The sequence below is a fragment of the Triticum aestivum genome, chromosome 6B, assembly GCF_018294505.1.
Source record: "Triticum aestivum cultivar Chinese Spring chromosome 6B, IWGSC CS RefSeq v2.1, whole genome shotgun sequence".
NCBI lineage: Eukaryota > Viridiplantae > Streptophyta > Magnoliopsida > Poales > Poaceae > Triticum > Triticum aestivum.
In genome coordinates this window covers 414,100,770-414,120,583 of record NC_057810.1, presented here as the reverse complement: position 1 = coordinate 414,120,583, position 19,814 = coordinate 414,100,770, and positions in this window count along the sequence as shown.

The following is a 19,814-nucleotide window of genomic DNA, read 5'->3' as shown; positions in this document are numbered from 1 at the left end:
TTCTATCAATTGCTCGACAGTAATTTGTTCACCCACGGTAATACTTATGGTATCTTGAGAGAAGCCACTAGTGAAACCTATGGCCCCTGGGTCTATCTCTTATCATATTTGCTTCCAATATACTTTTATTTGCATCTTTACTTTTTGCATCTATATTATAAAATACCAAAAATATATTTATCTTATCATATTATCTCTATTAGATCTCACTTTCGCAAGTGGACGTGAAGGTATTGACAACCCCTTTATTGCGTTGGTTGCGAGTTCTTTGTTTGTTTGTGTAGGTGCATGGGACTTTTGAGGAGCCTCCTACTGGATTGATACCTTGGTTCTCAAAAACTGAGGGAAATACTTACGCTACTATTGCTACATCACCCTTTCCTCTTCAAGGAAAACCAACACAAGCTCAAGACGTAGCAAGAAGGATTTCTGGCACCGTTGCTGGGGAGGTCTTCGCTCAAGTCAAGACATACCAAGTACCCATCACAAATTCATCTCCCTCGCATTTACATTATTTGCCATTTGCCTCTCGTTTTCCTCTCCCCCACTTCACACTTGCCGTTTATTTGCGCTCTCTTTTCCAACTACTCCTCTCTCTTTCGCTTGCCTTTTTGTTTGCTTGTGTCTCCATGTGCCTTCTATGTGCTTGCATCTTTGCTTGCTAAAAATCTATTGCTATGGATCCACTTATAGTGTTCTACTTGGATCATTTTCGATCCTTATGCGCTCGTGCTGAAACCCCAACTAGCCTAGTTGATGGGAAATCTTTAGACGAGCATGCTCATTTTGTGCGTCGCCGTTTGTCTGAAAAAGGGAGACTCTTATGGGATCATATAAACAGATTGTTGTATTATGCTTGGAATCTTTGTGAAATTTATGATTTTACTTGTTGCTCTAAGAACCCTAAAAAACACCTTCCCTACCTATGTGAGTTTAATGATAATGAAATCTTATATTCTTATGCAAAGGGTGTTTATAGTTACTATGATATCGAACAATTTGAAGAATTTGTTACTTTTAAGGGTGCTTATGAAGTTGCCTCTTTGATTGAAAAGTATGATATTACTCTCTACGAATATGAAAATTTTGACATACTTAAATATTGCTATGAAAACTATGCTCATAATGTCTATGTCAAAGAATTTATTGAGAGAATGACCGTTGCTTTGGAAGAAAATAATGATATGCATGAATCTAGAGATAATGATTCCGATGATTTGATGGAAATATCCCTTGATGAGCATGATGCTTGCTATTCTTGTGTCCATGATGCCAATATTTATGAAGATGAATTTGCTATTGTTCCTTATGTTAAATATGAGATTGTTGCTATTGCACCCATACTTGGTAGTTCCTTCGATGAAAATCATGATTGCATGTCAGGACCCCGACTCAATGGCACATCGATCTAGCATGTAACACCTCATATCACTTTGTGGCCTCACGCATGATATTCCCACGGGTGTTGCCTTACCTTTGCCCGGGACCGTTTGCGCCTTTTGGCACACGTATATGATAGTGTCGCTAGCATCCATATGATAAGGAGCCCGGGCTGACATGGCTAGTCGTAAACCCAAAGTGGCACAAACTTACAGGGACATGCATCCATGACCCAGCATCGAACGTGTCGGTCATCAGCGAGTGAATCTAGGCTGTAGTACTGGGCTAGCAGGACTCCGGTGAACCGGGCTGTAGAGGGCTAACAGGAGTCCGGTATTCATCGCATGGCATTTCCCCGAGGGGACAGACACAGGAATGAACAAGGACACATGCCGGCCAGCCTAAGTGTTCCGGAGCAGTAGCAAGCTACCATGGCTCAGTGGAAGCACTAGGAGACATTTCCCGGTAAGAGAGGCTACCAAGGATAAACAACTAGATAGTCAGATCCCACACATACCAAGCATTTCAATAACATACACACAATATGCTCGATATGTGCAAATACAACATGGCATCACAACATGACTCTACAACTCAAGTATTTTATTCATTAGGCTCCGAGGAGCGAGATATTACAAACATGGGTCTCATGACCCAACATTCAGAGCATACAAATCAAAGCACATGCGGAAGCTTAACATGTCTGAGTACAGACATCTACAAATGAAAAGGGCTTAGAAGCCTGACTATCTACCAGATCCTGCCGAGGGCACAACATCGTAGCTGAGGTAACAAGCTAAACATCGAAGTGCAAGCGGAACTACTAGCGAGACTGACGTCTCTCTGCAAAACATAAAATAGGCAAACGTGAGTACAAATAAACCCAACAAGACTTACATCAGAACTAACTACATATGCATCGGTATCAACAAATGGGGTGGTGGAGTTTAACAGCAGCAAGCCAGATATGACTCGGTGGCTATCCTGAACTACGACTGCAAGTAACTCTTTTGAGGTGGCGCACACGAGTCCACATATTCACCATATCAATACACCACTATGGATCCGCTCCCGTCTCCCTACGAGAACGCCATCCATAGCACTCACGCTTATCTTGCGTATTTTAGAGTATCCACTTCCACTTGTCTATGAACTGTTATAGGCAACCCAGAAGTCCTTTACCATGGACACGGCTATTCGAATAGATGATGTTAACCCTGCAGGGGTGTACTTCTTCACACACGCTCTCACCACTTACCGCCGTTTACACGACATGTACACGACAACCTTCAAGCGGAAGCCCAACGTGGGTGTTGGCCATGACCTGACTAACCACACAAGTCTCTAGTCCAGGTTTATCGCCTATTTGGGTTCCATCCGCGAGGAGATCCGGCCGGAGTTTCACTCACAGCCCCAAATGATGTGTGCAGGGTTCCCGAGACACCAAACGGGCGCCCGGTACACCGTGCCACAGTGTATCTACCGCATCATAGCCCACCCCTAGGGTCAGCGCTACGCACGGCCTCCAACACATATCCTACAAACACCAGAAACTAGTTGCAACTCCTGGACAGACGGCAAGGGCAGTTAATAAGTCGAGAGGGTCCATTGGGTTCGGGCCCAATGCGTGGTAGTAGCTGTTTCATGGATCACAAACACAGAACTCAGTTCCTGAGGACGGTTTCAGTGAGACAACCCACCATGTACTCCTACATGGCCTCTCATCGCCACCTTTACCAAATCGTGTTCACACACTTTGGTCACACACACAGTAGGACATGTTCACACACCTCTGATTCATCCTCGATGAATCAGACCTGACTCAACTCTAAGCAGTAGCAGGCATGACAAACAAGCATGAATGAGTAGGCACAATAGGGCTCAAACAACTCCTACTCATGCTAGTGGGTTTCATCTATTTACTGTGGAATGACAGGTCATGCAAAGGATAAAGGGGTTCAGCTACCGCAGCAAGAAACAGATGAATCGTAGTTGTCCTAATGCAGTAAAAGAGAGCAGGAGCGAGAGAGTGGGATTGTATCGCAATGAACAAGGGGGTTTTGTTTGCCGGGCACTTCTAAAGATAGTATAGCTCTTCATCGGTGTCATCGATCTCATCGTCGGTATCACGTCTATCGATAGGGGACAAATACCGGCAACACAGAAGTAAACACAATCAATGCAATGCACAATATGATGCATGATCATGACATGGCAATATGTTGTGGTTTGAGCTAATGCAACTAGCAGCAGGTTAAATGAAGTTGGTTTGAACCCTAGGTTCAAATTGAAACTCCATATGTGAAGGTTTAAATGCCATTATAAGATTTGGCCTAAACAGCAGCCCTAAGTTGTTCTATCATGCATGAAAATGGTACAGATGGATAGATTGGATTTTTCTGATCATTTTTCATATATAATTTATATCATTTGGATTTACAGTTTATTTTATATTATTTTTAGAAGTTTTGGATATTTTCTAGAATTTCCCGAATTAAAAATAAATCCAGAAAATACATATTGCGTTAGTATGACATCACCCTGATGTCAGCAAGTCAACTGGGCGCCTCCAGGTCAAACCTGACCCGTGGGTCCCACGTGTCAGTGTCATAACTAACTTAACAGAGTTAGTTAGTGTTAGGTTAACTAGTATTCTAGGTTAATTAGCGCTAAACTAACCTAACTAATAATTAACAAGGGCGGCCCACACGTCAGTGGGTCAGGGGGGAAGTCAAACTCCGGTCAAGCGGGGTTAAACCCGCCGGACTTGGTCCACGGCTCGTCGCCGGTGAAGCCCGAGAAGGCAGAGGGGCTCGGTATTTGCCCACGGTCGACCAAATCGACCGCGGTTTGGTCCTACGCATAGCTGGGGCTCGCGCGCATCTGGTAGGCCAACCGGGAGGAGGTGGGGTGGTCTGAGTCGATGGCGGCGAGCACGAATGCAGTGGCCGGAGTTCGGGGTTGGTGCGGGTTAGCGCTAGGAAGCACGGGAGGGGGTGCTACTGGTGGCTACGGACTCCTGGAGCTGAGCTGAGCACGGTAGTGTGCTCGGCTTCGAGCCTCTATGGCTCTGGCCATGACGACGATGAGGCACGGTGGCGGCAAGCTTCGGCCGTGGTGGAAGACGGAGCTAGGGGACGGAAACGGAGGGGGCAAGCGAAGGGGAAACAGAAGGAGCTCACAGCGGATCCGTAGGGATGGTTAGCGGCCTCGGGGACGCTCGGGAGGTGGCGAATCGACGACGACGATCTTCGGTGGCCGACGAGGGAAACGGCGGTGGTGGCAGCGTTGCGGCGCGTCCGGGGCCTCGTGGCTCGTCGAGAAGGTCGGGGACGTCGAGACGGAGCTCACAGGCATGGCGAGGGAGCAGCAAGCGGCGGCGACGGTGGCGCTCGGGTGAGCTCGGGAAGGAGCTAGAGGGCGAGGGAGAGAGCAGACAGTGAGGGGAGAGGCAGAGGGGGCTGCGGGGCATCTCCAGACGCGTCAGGGGCGCCTCGGTGGCAAGCAAGAGGTGGAGTTTGGGCGCGCACGCTGTCGACACGCCTCTGACTACTGGCAGAGGTTGAAGACAACCGCTTCAGGCCAGTGGGCTGGGACGCCAGTGGGTCTGCCAGGTGGGTCGGCCAGGTAAGTGGCCCAGGTAAAAACCGCTCTCTCTCTTTCATCTATTGTTTCTGTTTTTCTATTATTCTGTAGTCTTTAGGGCTTTATTTAAAATACTTAAACAGATCCAAAAATCATGAAACTAATCATGGCTACTGTTTAGAATATATCCAACAGTAAACATTTTAGTTTATGATTATTTGAGCATTTAAAATATTTTATAGTATTTAAATACCCAAATGAAAATACCGTATGATTTAATTCAGAGCCGAAATATGTCATGGAAAAATGTGCAACACCTCTGGTTACTGTTACCAGCATTTTCCAGAAATGATGAACATTTTCGAAAGCCATTTGGATTCACTGAAATTATTTTAGTTGAACCTAGTGAATTCCTTTGATGCTAGGGTTTAGGCAATCCCTATTTCAAGTTTCAAAAGAATTTAAACATGATGCAACACATGACTAGCTAGCTCAGTGCATACCAGAACTAGGTATGTGACAACTCACCCCCACTAAACAAGAATCTCGTCCCGAGATTCAAGACGTCAGGTAAGAAGACAAAAAGGACACAAGCTAACACAAACTTCACGATCCAGATGTATTTCTCGAGGATGCATCACCTTGATCTCGACGTCTTGCTTTAAGAACTACATCCAATATGACAACGGGTAGAAAGGGAGAATTTTAGAAGAATTAATCTTCCTGAGGTTCGAGCAACTTACGATCACCTTAATGATCACAAGATCAACTCACAGAAGGGGACATAGAAACATCTCTGGAGCTGAGAAGAAAAACATGCATCAGGAGGGGCTGAAGAAATAATTTGATGAGGGTTTCAGAATAGCGAGGATGAATTGCCATGATTCCATAACGGGGCACCTTAGGGAAGGTGACTCGTAGAATTATTCCCTCAAGTGGCAAAAAGGAATTACTTTTGATACATGGATCATTGAAACTCTTCTCACCAACCTGAGGCAATTTTACGAACGATCGTTTGATGGAGTTCGAAGGAGTGGCATATCCGGATTCGAATGGATGATGTGGACTACCTTGTTGAAGACAACGCGATGGATGATTTTTCTTATCATCGAAAATGGATGGGACCCATGGTAGGACCACTGTTGAAGGCGATCCTGACCAGAAATTACCGAGAAGGGTAGTCCATGGTTGGATGGCACAATGGCGGTGCAAGCTAGGGACAAAGTGCTAATGCTGGGAATGTTCCAACCATCATATCTGCCCGAGATTCAGATCTGGTTGGTGTCAGGATATTCCAGACTCATCAAGTCTACAAAGAAAAATGAAGGTTTGCAACACAAATCGACAAGATGATGTTGCGAGATTCTCGGGGAGTGAACTACGATAGCAAGCTCCAAAACATGAGCCGGTTCTGCTACATACATGTGAACACGCTGTCCCAGACAAGCATGACCACATAGTAGTCTTACAACAAAACACTGCCGAGTTCTGGTTGGGAACCATCATTGCAGAGAGCGAAGCCCTTGCATAAGTCATATGATTACCTCTTATGAAGGAACTTCTTCTCCTTGAACAAGTCAATCAGTGGCTTGGTGTGCTAGGAACACATATGGAGTGGAGGCGGCCAACCTATCAAACCATAGGGCACTTCGCACGTGCATGACTAACTTGGATGATTCCAGAGGAAGTAAAAACAAACTTTCTCGAATTCACGGCGGCAACTTACATCAAATGCACGTGAATTAGAGGAAGTCACTTCCTCCATCCAAGCATAAGCTTCATGAACGGAACACAAAGACATTGCTTACAAAGTTTTCAACACTAGGTTGATGTTCAACATGAATCATGGGGGAGACAAAATGCTGTTGATGGGCTCAACAACAATTCATCGGAATTTCCATATCACTGGACTTCCACCATCATGTGAACACGGTGATACCATTGGTCAGACCAAAAGATGTAATGGTGTATGCTCGAGGGATCAACCACGAGTAAGACAACATTACGAACATCGCTGGTTCTGATTTGACTTGATGATAGCCCATACTCAAGTCAGAGTTTTGGCAAGAGAACAGATCCAGCAATTGATCACGAGGACCAATTGGTGAAGGTATCATCTTTCTTCAACACACACACACACAAAAGGATATCCCTTAAAATGAACTAAGTCGGACAAGCTTTTATCTTCCAACTCTCCAAGTTGTTGTTTGGCTCAACCAACTAGCTTAGGGGTATCCAACATAGATTCTAGGAGAATGGGTGGTTTGGAGAAAACCAGCATGATCGCGAACTCAACATAGCGGTCAGGTGACAACCTGGTAATACTTTCGATAAGATATTCGGAACATCACGAACCACCGATATGTTACTAAGCTCGAGAACAATCTTACTTTTCAGAGCAAGACGATATGATCAAATAAGCAAGAGACTGAATAATCCTAACTCATTGATCGAAGAGTGCACCAGAAATAAAGACTAGGTAGCACGATCAATCTTAGGATGATGATTCAATAACCAACACACTAAGAATGAGAATATTGTCAATTTACTACCAAGCAACGAGGTTGCTAGGAGTATCGATTTCACACATCACAGTTCACTTGTCGGCATTCCGGTTACAACACCACGGGACCGAGGAATGAATAATGATAGCGAGAAGTATCACTATGTCAAGAATTCATGAGAGATGGTGCAATTCTCATGACAATCCTGACATAAAGGGGGTAATACTCTGAGGTAGAGCAGAATCAAAAGTTGGATTGGCATTTTGATCTGCGGAATACAACTACGTTGACCAAATTCTAGATATGGATGAGGTATTGGAGTTTGTTTCTCCTAGTCATTCTGGGATATAATGGCTTGACAGACCACTAGAGTAATAGGCATCGATGAACAAATGCACGCATACTCTTGACTATCAACTAATAGACAAGGGTCAGAACACAACTAAAGAGGGACAACTCAAAGGAACATATAACTTTCTGAGTTGTGGACGCATAGATTAGTATGTCGAACGAGTTCAACATATTTCTTCCGGATAACCCATGCAGAAAGGTAGAACTGGTAGAGTCACAAATTTGAATGGAGTACTCCTCAAGAGCACCCTGGTTGTGATCTTTTGGTTCAACGAACTTCTACCATAATGGTCCATGGTATTGGAAGAAGGGTTTACCACGGACCTTGAGGACTATCGCAAAGGTTACTAATATCCTAGGGAACTAGCAAACACTATCAACATGAAGTAAGTAGGGTGAATTTTGGGCTCAAAAACCCAGGAAAGAATGCCTACTAACTAAATGGCATCACGGGATGCTTTCGAGAATAATGGCTAGAATCATCACATTGGGGATACAAAACATGGCTAAGTTACTAGGTGATACTCTAGACACCTAGGGTCATAATAATAGCTCCAACATAAATGTCGAGGCAATGAAATACCTCAACACACTAGTTAGTGTGGTTAATCATTGAGTGAATCCAGGCTGTAGCACTGGGCTAGCAGGACTTCGGTGAACCGGGCTATAGCGGGCTAACAGGACTCCGGTATTCATCGCGTGACATTTCCCCGAGGGGACAGACATAGGAACGAAGAAGGACACATGCCGGCCAGCCTAAGTGTTCCGGAGCAGTAGCAAGCTACCATGGCTCAGTGGAAGCACTAGGAGACATTTCCCGGTAAGAGAGGCTACTAAGGATAAACAACTAGATAGATAGATCCCACACATACCAAGCATTTCAATAACATACACACAATATGCTCGATATGTGCAAATACAACATGGCATCACAACATGACTCTACAACTCAAGTATTTTATTCATTAGGCTCCGAGGAGCGAGATATTACAAACATGGGTCTCATGACCCAACATTCAAAGCATACAAATCAAAGCACATGCGGAAGCTTAACATGTCTGAGTACAGACATCTACAAATGAAAAAGGCTTAGAAGCCTGACTATCTACCAGATCCTGCCGAGGGCACAAGATCGTAGCTGTGGTAACAAGCTAAACGTCGAAGTCCAAGCGGAACTACTAGCGAGACTGACGTCTCTCTGCAAAACATTTAATAGGCAAACGTGAGTACAAATGTACCCAACAAGACTTACATCAAAACCTACTACATATGCATCGGTATCAACAAATGGGGTGGTGGAGTTTAATAGCAGCAAGCCAGCTATGACTCGGTGGCTATCCTAAACTACGACTGCAAGTAACTCTTTTGAGGTGGCGCACACGAGTCCACATATTCACCATATCAATACACCACGAGAACGCCATCCATAACACTCACGCTTATCTTGCGTATTTTAAAGTATCCACTTCCACTTGTCTATGAACTGTTATAGGCAACCCATAAGTCCTTTACCACGGACACGGCTATTCGAATAGATGATGTTAACCCTGTAGGGGTGTACTTCTTCACACACGCTCTCACCACTTACCGCCGTTTACACGACATGTACTCGGCAACCTTCAAGCGGAAGCCCAACATGGGTGTCGGCCACGACCTTACTAACCACTCAAGTCTCTAGTCCAGGTTTATCGCCTATTCAGGTTCCATCCGCGAGGAGATCCAGCCGGAGTTTCGCTCACAGCCCCAAACGATGTGTGCAGGATTCCCGAGACACAAAATAGGCACCCGGTACACCATGCCACAGTGTATCTACCGCATCATAGCCCACCCCTAGGGTCAGCGCTACACACGGCCTCCAACACATATCCTACAAACACCAGAAACTAGTTGCAACTCCTGGACAGAGGGCAAGGGCAGTTAATAAGTCGAGAGGGTCCATTGGTTTCGGGCCCAATGCGTGGTAGTAGCTGTTTCATGGATCACAAACACAGAACTCAGTTCCTGAGGACGGTTTCAGTGAGACAACCCACCATGTACTCCTACATGGCCTCTCACCGCTACCTTTACCAAATCGTGTTCACACACTTTGCTCACACACACAGTAGGACATGTTCACACACCTCTGATTCATCCTCGATGAATCAGACCTGACTCAACTCTAAGCAGTAGCAGGCATGACAAACAAGCATGAATGAGTAGGCACAACAGGGCTCAAACAACTCCTACTCATGCTAGTGGGTTTCATCTATTTACTGTGGAATGACAGGTCATGCAAAGGATAAAGGGGTTCAGGTACCGCAGCAAGAAACAGATGAATCGTAGTTGTCCTAATGCAGTAAAAGAGAGCAGGAGCGAGAGAGTGGGATTGTATCAGAATGAACAAGGGGGTTTTGCTTGCCTCGCACTTCTAAAGATAGTATAGCTCTTCATCGGTGTCATCGATCTCATCGTCGGTATCACATCTATCGAGAGGGGAAAAATATCGGCAACATAGAAGGAAACACAATCAATGCAATGCACAATATGATGCATGATCATGACATGGCAATATGCTGTGGTTTGAGCTAATGCAACTAGCAGCAGGTTAAATGAAGTTGGTTTGACCCCTAGGTTCAAATTCAAACTCCATATGTGAAGGTTTAAATGCCATTATAAGATTTAGCCTAAACAGCAGCCCTAAGTTGCTCTACCATGCATGAAAATGGTACAGATGGATAGATTGCATTTTTCTGATCATTTTTCATATATAATTTATCTCATTTGGAGTTACGGTTGATTTTATATGATTTTTAGAAGTTTTGGATATTTTCTAGAATTTCCTGAATTAAAAATAAATCCAGAAAATACATATTGCATCAGTATGACATCACCCTGATGTCAGCAAGTCAACTGGGCGCCTCCAGGTCAAACCTGACCTATGGGTCCCGCGTGTCAGTGTCATAACTAACTTAACAAAGTTAGTTAGTGTTAGGTTAAGCACTATTCTAGGTTAATTAGCGCTAAACTAACCTAACTAATAATTAACAAGGGCGGCCCACACGTCAGTGTGTCAGGGGGGAAGTCAAACCCCGGTCAAGTGGGGTCAAACCCGCCGGACTTGGTCCACGGCTCGTCGCCGGTGAAGCCCGAGACGGCGGAGGGGCTCGGAATTTGCCCACGGTCGACCAAATCGACCGCGGTTTGGTCCTATGCGTAGCTGGGGCTCGCACACATCTGGTAGGCCAACCGGGAGGAGCTGGGGTGGTTTGAGTCGACGGCGGCGAGCATGAATGCGGCGGCCGGAGTTCGGGGTTGGTGCGGGTTAGCGCTAGGAAGCACGGGAGGGGGAGCTACTGGTGGCTACGGACTCCTGGAGCTGCGCTGAGCACGGCAGTGTGCTCGGCTTTGAGCCTCTATGGCTCTGGCCCCGACGGCGACGAGGCACGGCGGCGGCGAGCTTCGGACGTGGTGGAAGACGGAACTAGGGGAGGGAAATGGAGGGGGCGAGCGAAGGGGAAACAGATGGAGCTCACAGCGGATCCGTAGGGATGGTTAGCGGCCTCGGGGATGCTCGGGAGGCGGCGAATCGACGACGACAATCTTTGGTGGCTGACGAGGGAAACAGCAGCGGTGGCGGTGTTGCGGCCCGTCCAGGGCCTCGTGGCTCATCGAGAAGGTCGGGGATGTCGAGATAGAGCTCACAGGCATGGCGAGGGGTCGAGGGGGAGGCGGTGGCCGCGGGAGCAGCAAGCGGCGGCGATGGTGGCGCTCGGGTGAGCTCGGGAAGGAGCTAGAGGGCGAGGGAGAGAGCAGACAGTGAGGGGAGAGGCAGAGGGGGCTGCGAGGCGTCTCCAGACGCGTCGGGGGCGCCTCGGTGGCAAGCAGGAGGTGGAGCTTGGGCGCGCGCGCTGTCGACACGCCTCTGCCTACTCGCAGAGGTTGAAGACAACCGCTTTAGGCCAGTGGGCTGGGCCGCCAGTGGGTCTGCCAGGTGGGTCGGCCAGGTAAGTGGCCCAGGTAAAAATCGCTCTCTCTTTTTCATCTATTGTTTCTGTTTTTCTATTATTCTGTAGTCTTTAGGGCTTTATTTAAAATACTTAAAAAGATCCAAAAATCATGAAACTAATCATGGCTACTGTTTAGAATATATCCAACAGTAAACATTTTAGTTTATGATTATTTGAGCATTTAAAATATTTTATAGTATTTAAATGCCCAAATGAAAATACCATATGATTTAATTCAAAGCCCAAATATGTCATGGAAAAATGTGCAACACCTCTGGTTACTGTTTCCAGCATTTTCCTGAAATGATGAACATTTTTGAAAGCCATTTGGATTCACTGAAACTATTTTAGTTGAACCTAATGAATTCCTTTGATGCTAGGGTTTAGGCAATCCATATTTCAAGTTTCAAAAGAATTTAAACATGATGCAACACATGACTAGCTAGCTCAGTGCATACCAGAACTAGGGATGTGACATTGCAATAATGATATTATAAATTCTTTTGATGTCAATTGTGCTAATAATATGCAAAACCCTAAGCTCGGGGATGCTATTTTTGCTATGACTACTATTTGTTGCAATGATCATGATTGGGGTGATTCTTCTTTTGATCTCGAAAATTTATTTAAGCCCCATGATGAATATGAGATTGATAATAGTGTTTGCAATAATATTGAAAGTCGGTTTGGAAGAGTGTCAACTTTAGATCCCACATATTTGGAGTATGTTCAATCTTATGATATTTTCCATAAAAGTGGGTTTGGAGAGGTCATGACTTTAGTTAATGTTAATCCCACAATCTTGGAAGAGTGTCAACTTTGCATGCATGTGGATCGTGTTGAGAATATGTTATGTGATAGCTATTTTGTTTAATTTTCCTATGATCCTACATGTAATTATTATGAGAGAGGAAAATATGGTCGTAGAAATTTTTATCTTACTAAATTACCTCTCATCATGTTGAGATTGCTATCGTCTCTTTCTTCTTCCTTGCATATGCTAGTTTTTGATTGCCTTGCAAATTTGTTTGCTTATAATATGCCTATGCGTAGGAAGTATGTTAGACTTATATGTGTTTGTCACATGTTTCATGATGCTCTCTTTGCGCTTTAATTCGTGTCTTTCATGTGAGCATCATTAAAGTTATCAACGCCTAGCTAAAAGGATTTAAAGAAAAGCGCTTGCTGGGAGACAACCCAATATTATTTCTTGCTGTTATTTAATAAATTTTGCTTCTACCTTATGTTTAGATGTGTTTTTATCTTTTAATTAGTGTTTGTCCCAAGTAGAACCTATAGGATAACCTATGATGATAGTTGATTTGATTCTGCTGAAAAACAGAAACTTTGCATGCACGAATTTAGTTTTCTTACTATTTTGCTTCTGATCAATAGACAAATTGTACAGGACTTACTATTTTTTTTAGGATTTTTAGATTTCCAGAAGTTTGTGTTAGTTATAGATTGCTACAGACTGTTCTGTTTTTGATAGATTCTGTTTTTCGTGTGTTGTTTGCTTATTTTGATGCATCTATGGCTAGTAAAATAGTTTATAAACCATAAAGAAGTTGGAATACAGTAGGTTTAACACCAAAATAAATAAAGAATGAGTTCATTACAGTACCTTATGTGGTGGTTTTGTTTTCTTTCACTAACGGAGCTTATAAGATTTCCTGTTTAGTTTTGTGTTGTGAAGTTTTCAAGTTTTGGGTAAAGCTTTTATGGACCATGGAATAAGGAGTGGCAAGAGCCTAAGCTTGGGGATGCCCATGGCACCCCAAGATATTCAAGGATAGACAAAAGCCTAAGCTTGGGGATGCCCCAGGAAGTCATCCCCTCTTTCGTCTTCGTTCATTGGTAACTTTACTTGGAGCTATATTTTTATTCGCCACATGATATGTGTTTTGCTTGGAGCGTCGTGTATTATATTAGCCTTTGCTTGTTAGTTTACCACAATTATCCTTGCTGTACACAAATTTTGGGAGAAGCCTACTTGATTAGGATTTGCTAGAATACTATATGTGCTTCACTTATATCTTTTGAGCTTGATAGTTTTTTCTCTAGTGCTTCACTTATATTTTTTAGAGCACGATGGTGACTTAATTTTGAAGAAATTGCTAGTCTCTCATGCTTCACTTATATATTTTTGAGAGTATTTTAGAACAGCATGGTATTTGCTATGGTTACAAAGTTGGTCCTAGAATGATGAGCATCCAAGTTGGGTATAATAAAAACTATCATAGAAAGGAATTGGATGCTATGATCAATTTGATGCTTGATAATTGTTTTGAGATATGGAGGTAGTCATATTAAAGTCATGCTAGTTGAGGTGATTATGAAAAATACTTGTGTTTGGGTTTGTGATTCCCGTAGCATGCACGTATGGTGAACCGCTTTGTGATGAAGTTGGAGCGCAATTTTATTTATTGATTGTCTTCCTTATGAGTGGCGGTCGGGGACGAGCGATGGTCTTTTCCTACCAATCTATCCCCCTAGGAGCATGCGCATAGTGCTTTGGTTTTTGATGACTTCTAGATTTTTGCAACAAGTACATGAGTTCTTTTGACTAATGTTGAGTCCATGGATTATACGCACCTCACCCTTCCACCATTGCCAGCCTCTCTTGTGCCATGCAACTTTCACCGATACCATGCACCCACCATATATCTTCCTCAAAACAGCCACCATACCTACCTATTATGGCATTTCCATAGCCATTCTGAGATATATTACCATGCAACTTTCCACCGTTCCGTTCATATGACACACATTACTTTTGTCATATTTCTCTTTGCATGATCATGTAGTTGACATCGTATTTGTGGCAAGGCCACCTTCATAATTTTCATACATTTCGCTCTTGATTCATTGCATATCCCAGTACACCGCTGGAGGCATTCATATAGAGTCATATCTTGTTCTAGCTTTGAGTTGTAATTCTTGAGTTGTAAATACATAAAACTGTGATGATCTTCATTATTAGAGCATTGTCCTAGTGAGGAAAGGATGATGTAGACTATGATTCCCCCACAAGTCGGGACGAGACTTCAGCCTTTCCAAAAAGGAAAAAAAGGAAAAAGAAAAAAAAGGCCAAAAAGAAAAAAGAAAATGAGAAAGGCCAAAGAAAAAAAGGAGAAAAAAAATTAAAAAAATAAAATGAGAGAAAGAGAGAGAAGGGACAATGCTACTATCTCTTTTTCCACACTTGTGCTTCAAAATAGTACCATGATCTTCATGATAGAGAGTCTCATATGTTGTCACTTTCATATACTAGTGGGAATTCTTCATGATAGAACTTGGCTTGTATATTCCAATGATGGGCTTCCTCAAAATGCCCTAGGTATTCGTGAGCAAGCGAGTTGGATGCACACCCATTTAGTTTCTTTTGTTGAGCTTTCATATATTTATAGTTCTAGTGCATTCGTTGCATGGAAATACCTACTCACTCACATAGATATCTATTAATGGGCATCTCCATAGCCCGTTGATACGCCTAGTTGATGTGAGACTATCTTCTCCTTTTTGTCTTCTCCATAACCACCATTCTATTCCACATATAGTGTTATGTCCATGGCTCACGCTCATGTATTGCGTGAAAGTTGAAAGAGTTTGAGATTATTAAAGTATGAAACAATTGCTTGGATTGTCATCGGGGTTGTGCATGATTAAATACTTTGTGTGATGAAGATAGAGAAACAGCCAGACTATATGACTTTGTAGGGATAACTTTCTTTGGCCATGTTATTTTGAGAAGAGACGATTACTTTGAATAGTATGCTTGAAGTATCACCATTTCATGTCAATATGAACTTTTATTTTGTATCATTTGGATCTGAACATTCATGCCACAATAAAGAAAATTACATTGAGAATTATGCTAGGTAGCATTCCACATCAAAAATTCTGTTTTTATCATTTACCTACTCGAGGACAAGCAGGAATTAAGCTTGGGGATGCTTGATACGTCTCCAATGTATCTATAATTTTTGATTGTTCCATGCTATTATATTACCCCTTTTGGATGTTTATGGGCTTTATTTTACACATTTATATCATTTTTGGGACTAACCTACTAACCGGGGGCCCAGCCCGTATTGCTGTTTTTTTGCCTATTTTAGTATTTCGAAGAAAAGGAATATCAAACGGAGTCCAAACGGAATGAAACCTTCGGGAGCGTGATTTTTGGAACGAACGTGATCCAAAGGACTTGGAGTGAAAGTCAAGAAGCAGCCAAGGCAGCCACAAGAGGGTAGGGCGCCCCCCCCTATAGGGCACGCCCCCTGTCTCGTGGGCCCCTGGGGCGGCCACCGACGTACTTCTTCCTCCTATATAAGCCTACGTACCCCGAAAACATCCAGGGAGCCAACGAAACACAATTTCCACCGCCGTAACCTTTTGTATCCATGAGATCCCATCTTGGAGCCTTCGCCGGCGCTCTACCGGAGGGGGAATCGACCACGGAGGGCTTCTACATCAACACCATATCCCCTCCGATGAGTAGTTAGTAGTTTACCACAGACCTTCGGGTCCATAGTTATTAGCTATATGGCTTCTTCTCTCTTTTTGGATCTCAATACAATGTTCTCCCCCTCTCTTGTGGAGATCTATTCGCTGTAAACTCTTTTTGCAGTGTGTTTGTGGAGACCCGATGAATTGTGGGTTTATGATCAAGTTTATCTATGAGAAATATTTTAATCTCCTCTGAATTCTTTTATGTATGATTGAGTTATATTTGCAAGTCTCTTCGAATTATCAGTTTGGTTTGGCCTACTAGATTGATCTTTCTTGCCATGGGAGAAGTGCTTAGCTTTGGGTTCAATCTTGCGGTGTCCTTACCCAGTGAGAGCAGGGGTTGCAAGGCACGTATTGTATTGTTGCCATCGAGGATAAAAAGATGGGGTTTATATCATATTGCATGAGTTTATCCCTCTACATCATGTCATCTTCCTTAAGGCGTTACTCTGTTCTTATGAAGTTAATACTCTAGATGTAGGCAGGAGTCGGTCAATGTGTGGAGTAATAGTAGTAGATGCAGGCAGGAGTCGGTCTACTTGTTGCGGACGTGATGCCTATATACATGATCATGCCTAGATAATCTCGTAATTATTCGCTTTTCTATCAATTGCTCGACAGTAATTTGTTCACCCACCGTAATACTTATGCTATCTTGAGATAAACCATTAGTGAAACCTATGCCCCCCGGGTCTATCTCTTATCATATTTGCTTCCAATCTACTTTTATTTGCATCTTTACTTTTTTGCATCTATATTATAAAAAACCAAAAATATATTTATCTTATCATATTATCTCTATTAGATCTCACTTTCACAAGTGGCCGTGAAGGGATTGACAACCCCTTTATTGCGTTGATTGCGAGTTCTTTGTTTGTTTGTGTAGGTGCGTGGGACATTTGAGGAGCCTCCTACTGGATTTATACCTTGGTTCTCAAAAACTGAGGGAAATACTTTCTCTACTATTGCTGCATCACCCTTTCCTCTTCAAGGAAAACCAACGCAAGCTCAAGACGTAGCAATGTCCCATGAGCAGGGCTACCGGCACGGCGCCTGTGCTTGGATCCATCCCAGCAGCACTGATAAATCTAAGAGACTGAGCTCTGGCTCGCGGGCCGGCCCCGTGCATGTCACCTGACTAAGTCCTAAGTGCCTCCGTCTTCTCATGGAACGATCATGAGAAGATCAGCAAGCGCGCATCGCCTCTCATATTTTGTAATTAGCTAATACGCAGGAACCTCAAGAGACAAGCACTTGAGCGGCCTTGACAACACCTTACAGCCTCAGGAAGATCCGTCTCGATCAGGCAGTGGCTTGTTTGCAAAAGGCTAAGTAAAATTTCTTCGCATGCCTCATATCACTGGTCAAAGTCCTTTTCCTGGGCGCCTTCGCGAGGTGAACCGCTCCTTTTTCGCGCAAGATGCTTGCACGTTAATAGGGGTGCTCTTGAGCATCGTGCCTCAGGAGCCCTTACTGGCTCTTGGGCCCTCAACCCTTGGCCTTGTTCCAGGTATTGCGACTTGACATACCAGTGGCGGTTGAGCCCGCCCGAGGGCCGGGTCCTGAGGACGTGGAGCATCTTGGTAAGAAATGGAGAGGCAAACCCCACACGGGAGCACGGGAAGTGGGACGCGGCCCAGCCACGCAGGCACCGCTCGAAATGCTAAAGTATGCAAGTCTTTTCATGCACCCTAGCGGGACTTTCCTTGATTCGTTTCAGAACATAAGCGGAGGACCAGGCTCCAGGAAAGCGTGCCCTCACGACACAGAAACACCTCGCAAATCATGAGAACCCATAGCTAAGTCATCTTCTTTGCACCAGGCGCGATCCTTACTATTGACACCACACCTCTGTTTCCGCGATCTCGTTAAGGCGAAAACCCTTTCCCATCCGAAAGCCGCCTGTGCGTGAAGGGGGACCTCTTGAGCATCACGCCTCAGGAGCTCTTACCGGACCTCAGGTCACTCACCTCCTGGCCTTGCACACGGCATCGTGACCTGGCATACCAGCGATGATGGAAGATTACTTGGGGACAGGGTCCCGGCAACGAGGGCACTAAGCTATCATGAGGAGAAAAGGGCTAGAGTTTAAACGAGAGACGCCAACATGACTTAGAAACGCAAATAAAACATTAAGGTAAAAGGCGCGAGCGCCACAGTTTCTTACACGACCCCGCGGGGCCCTTCATGACTTCTAGTGTAGGAAATAAAAACAAAATAAACAGCCCCCGGAGGCCATGGCTCCTGAGGCGCCGGCTTCAATGCCGCCGACGCTTAGTCGGAGTCCTCCTCCACCTTGACACCGTGGCATGACGGCTCGTCGTGGTCATCGTCGCTCGAGCTTCCCCCAGAGGAAGCATCGTCTCTGCCGGAGGCGTCGCCACCTAGACATTGTCGTCATCAGAGGGATGGTCGCCTTCTGTTGTCGCTCTCCAGGTAGCATCCCAGGCTTCTGTCGTCTTCCCCGAAGATCTTGACGAAGAGCATCATCGCCCTGTCGTACTTGAAGTGGAGGGTGTGCCTCCTCTTCAAGACGCAGGCACGGGTGAGCGACCGCCATCCCCGGGTCAGGTAGATGTAGCCCGAGGGGGTGACCTCAACCTCCGCCCACGAAGACCGATTGCAGCAGCCATCAGGCTGCAGCCACAGCCGACGGGTCCTCCCGCCGGTAGCTCCTCCGCGAAGGAGTGCGGGAGCCGGATCCAGGTGCCCGGCGGCCTCTCCATCCACACCACAAACTCGCGGGCCATGTCAACCAAGTGGGCCCGCGGGCGAGGTGGTCGCACGGCCACCGCATGCCTCCCCCCTCGGCCTCGGCCGCCACGGCTTCCGTGGCCACTTTCGTGGGAGGGGTTCTTCCCACGCCTGCCAGAGCCGACGGGACCCCCAATGAAGCGCATCCGCGCCCCTGGGGAGGCCTCGTGGGCGTCTGTAGGATCGAAAGTATGTCTAGAGGGGGGGGGGGGTGATTAGACTACTTGACAAAATATAAACTTACCTTTTTCCCAATTTTAGTCTTTGGCAGATTTTAGCTATCAAGGAACAAGTCACGCAATCTTAACACAATTCAAGCAAGCATGCAAAGAGTATATGAGCAGCGGAAAGTAAAGCATGCAACTTGCAAGAAAGTAAAGGGAAGGGTTTGGAGAATTCAAACGCAATTTGGAGACACGGTGATTTTTGAGCCGTGGTTCCGATAGGTGGTGCTATCGTTCATCCATGTTGATGGAGACTTCAACCCACGAAGGGTAACCGTTGCGCGAGTCCACGGAGGGCTTCACCCACGAAGGGTCCACGAAGAAGCAACCTTGTCTATCCCACCATGGCCGTCGCCCACGAAGGACTTGCCTCACTAGCGGTAGATCTTCACGAAGTAGGCGATCTCCTTGCCCTTACAAGCTCCTTGGTTCAACTCCACAATCTTGTCGGAGGCTCCCAAGTGACACCTAGCCAATCTAGGAGACACCACTCTCCAAGAAGTAACAAATGGTGTGTT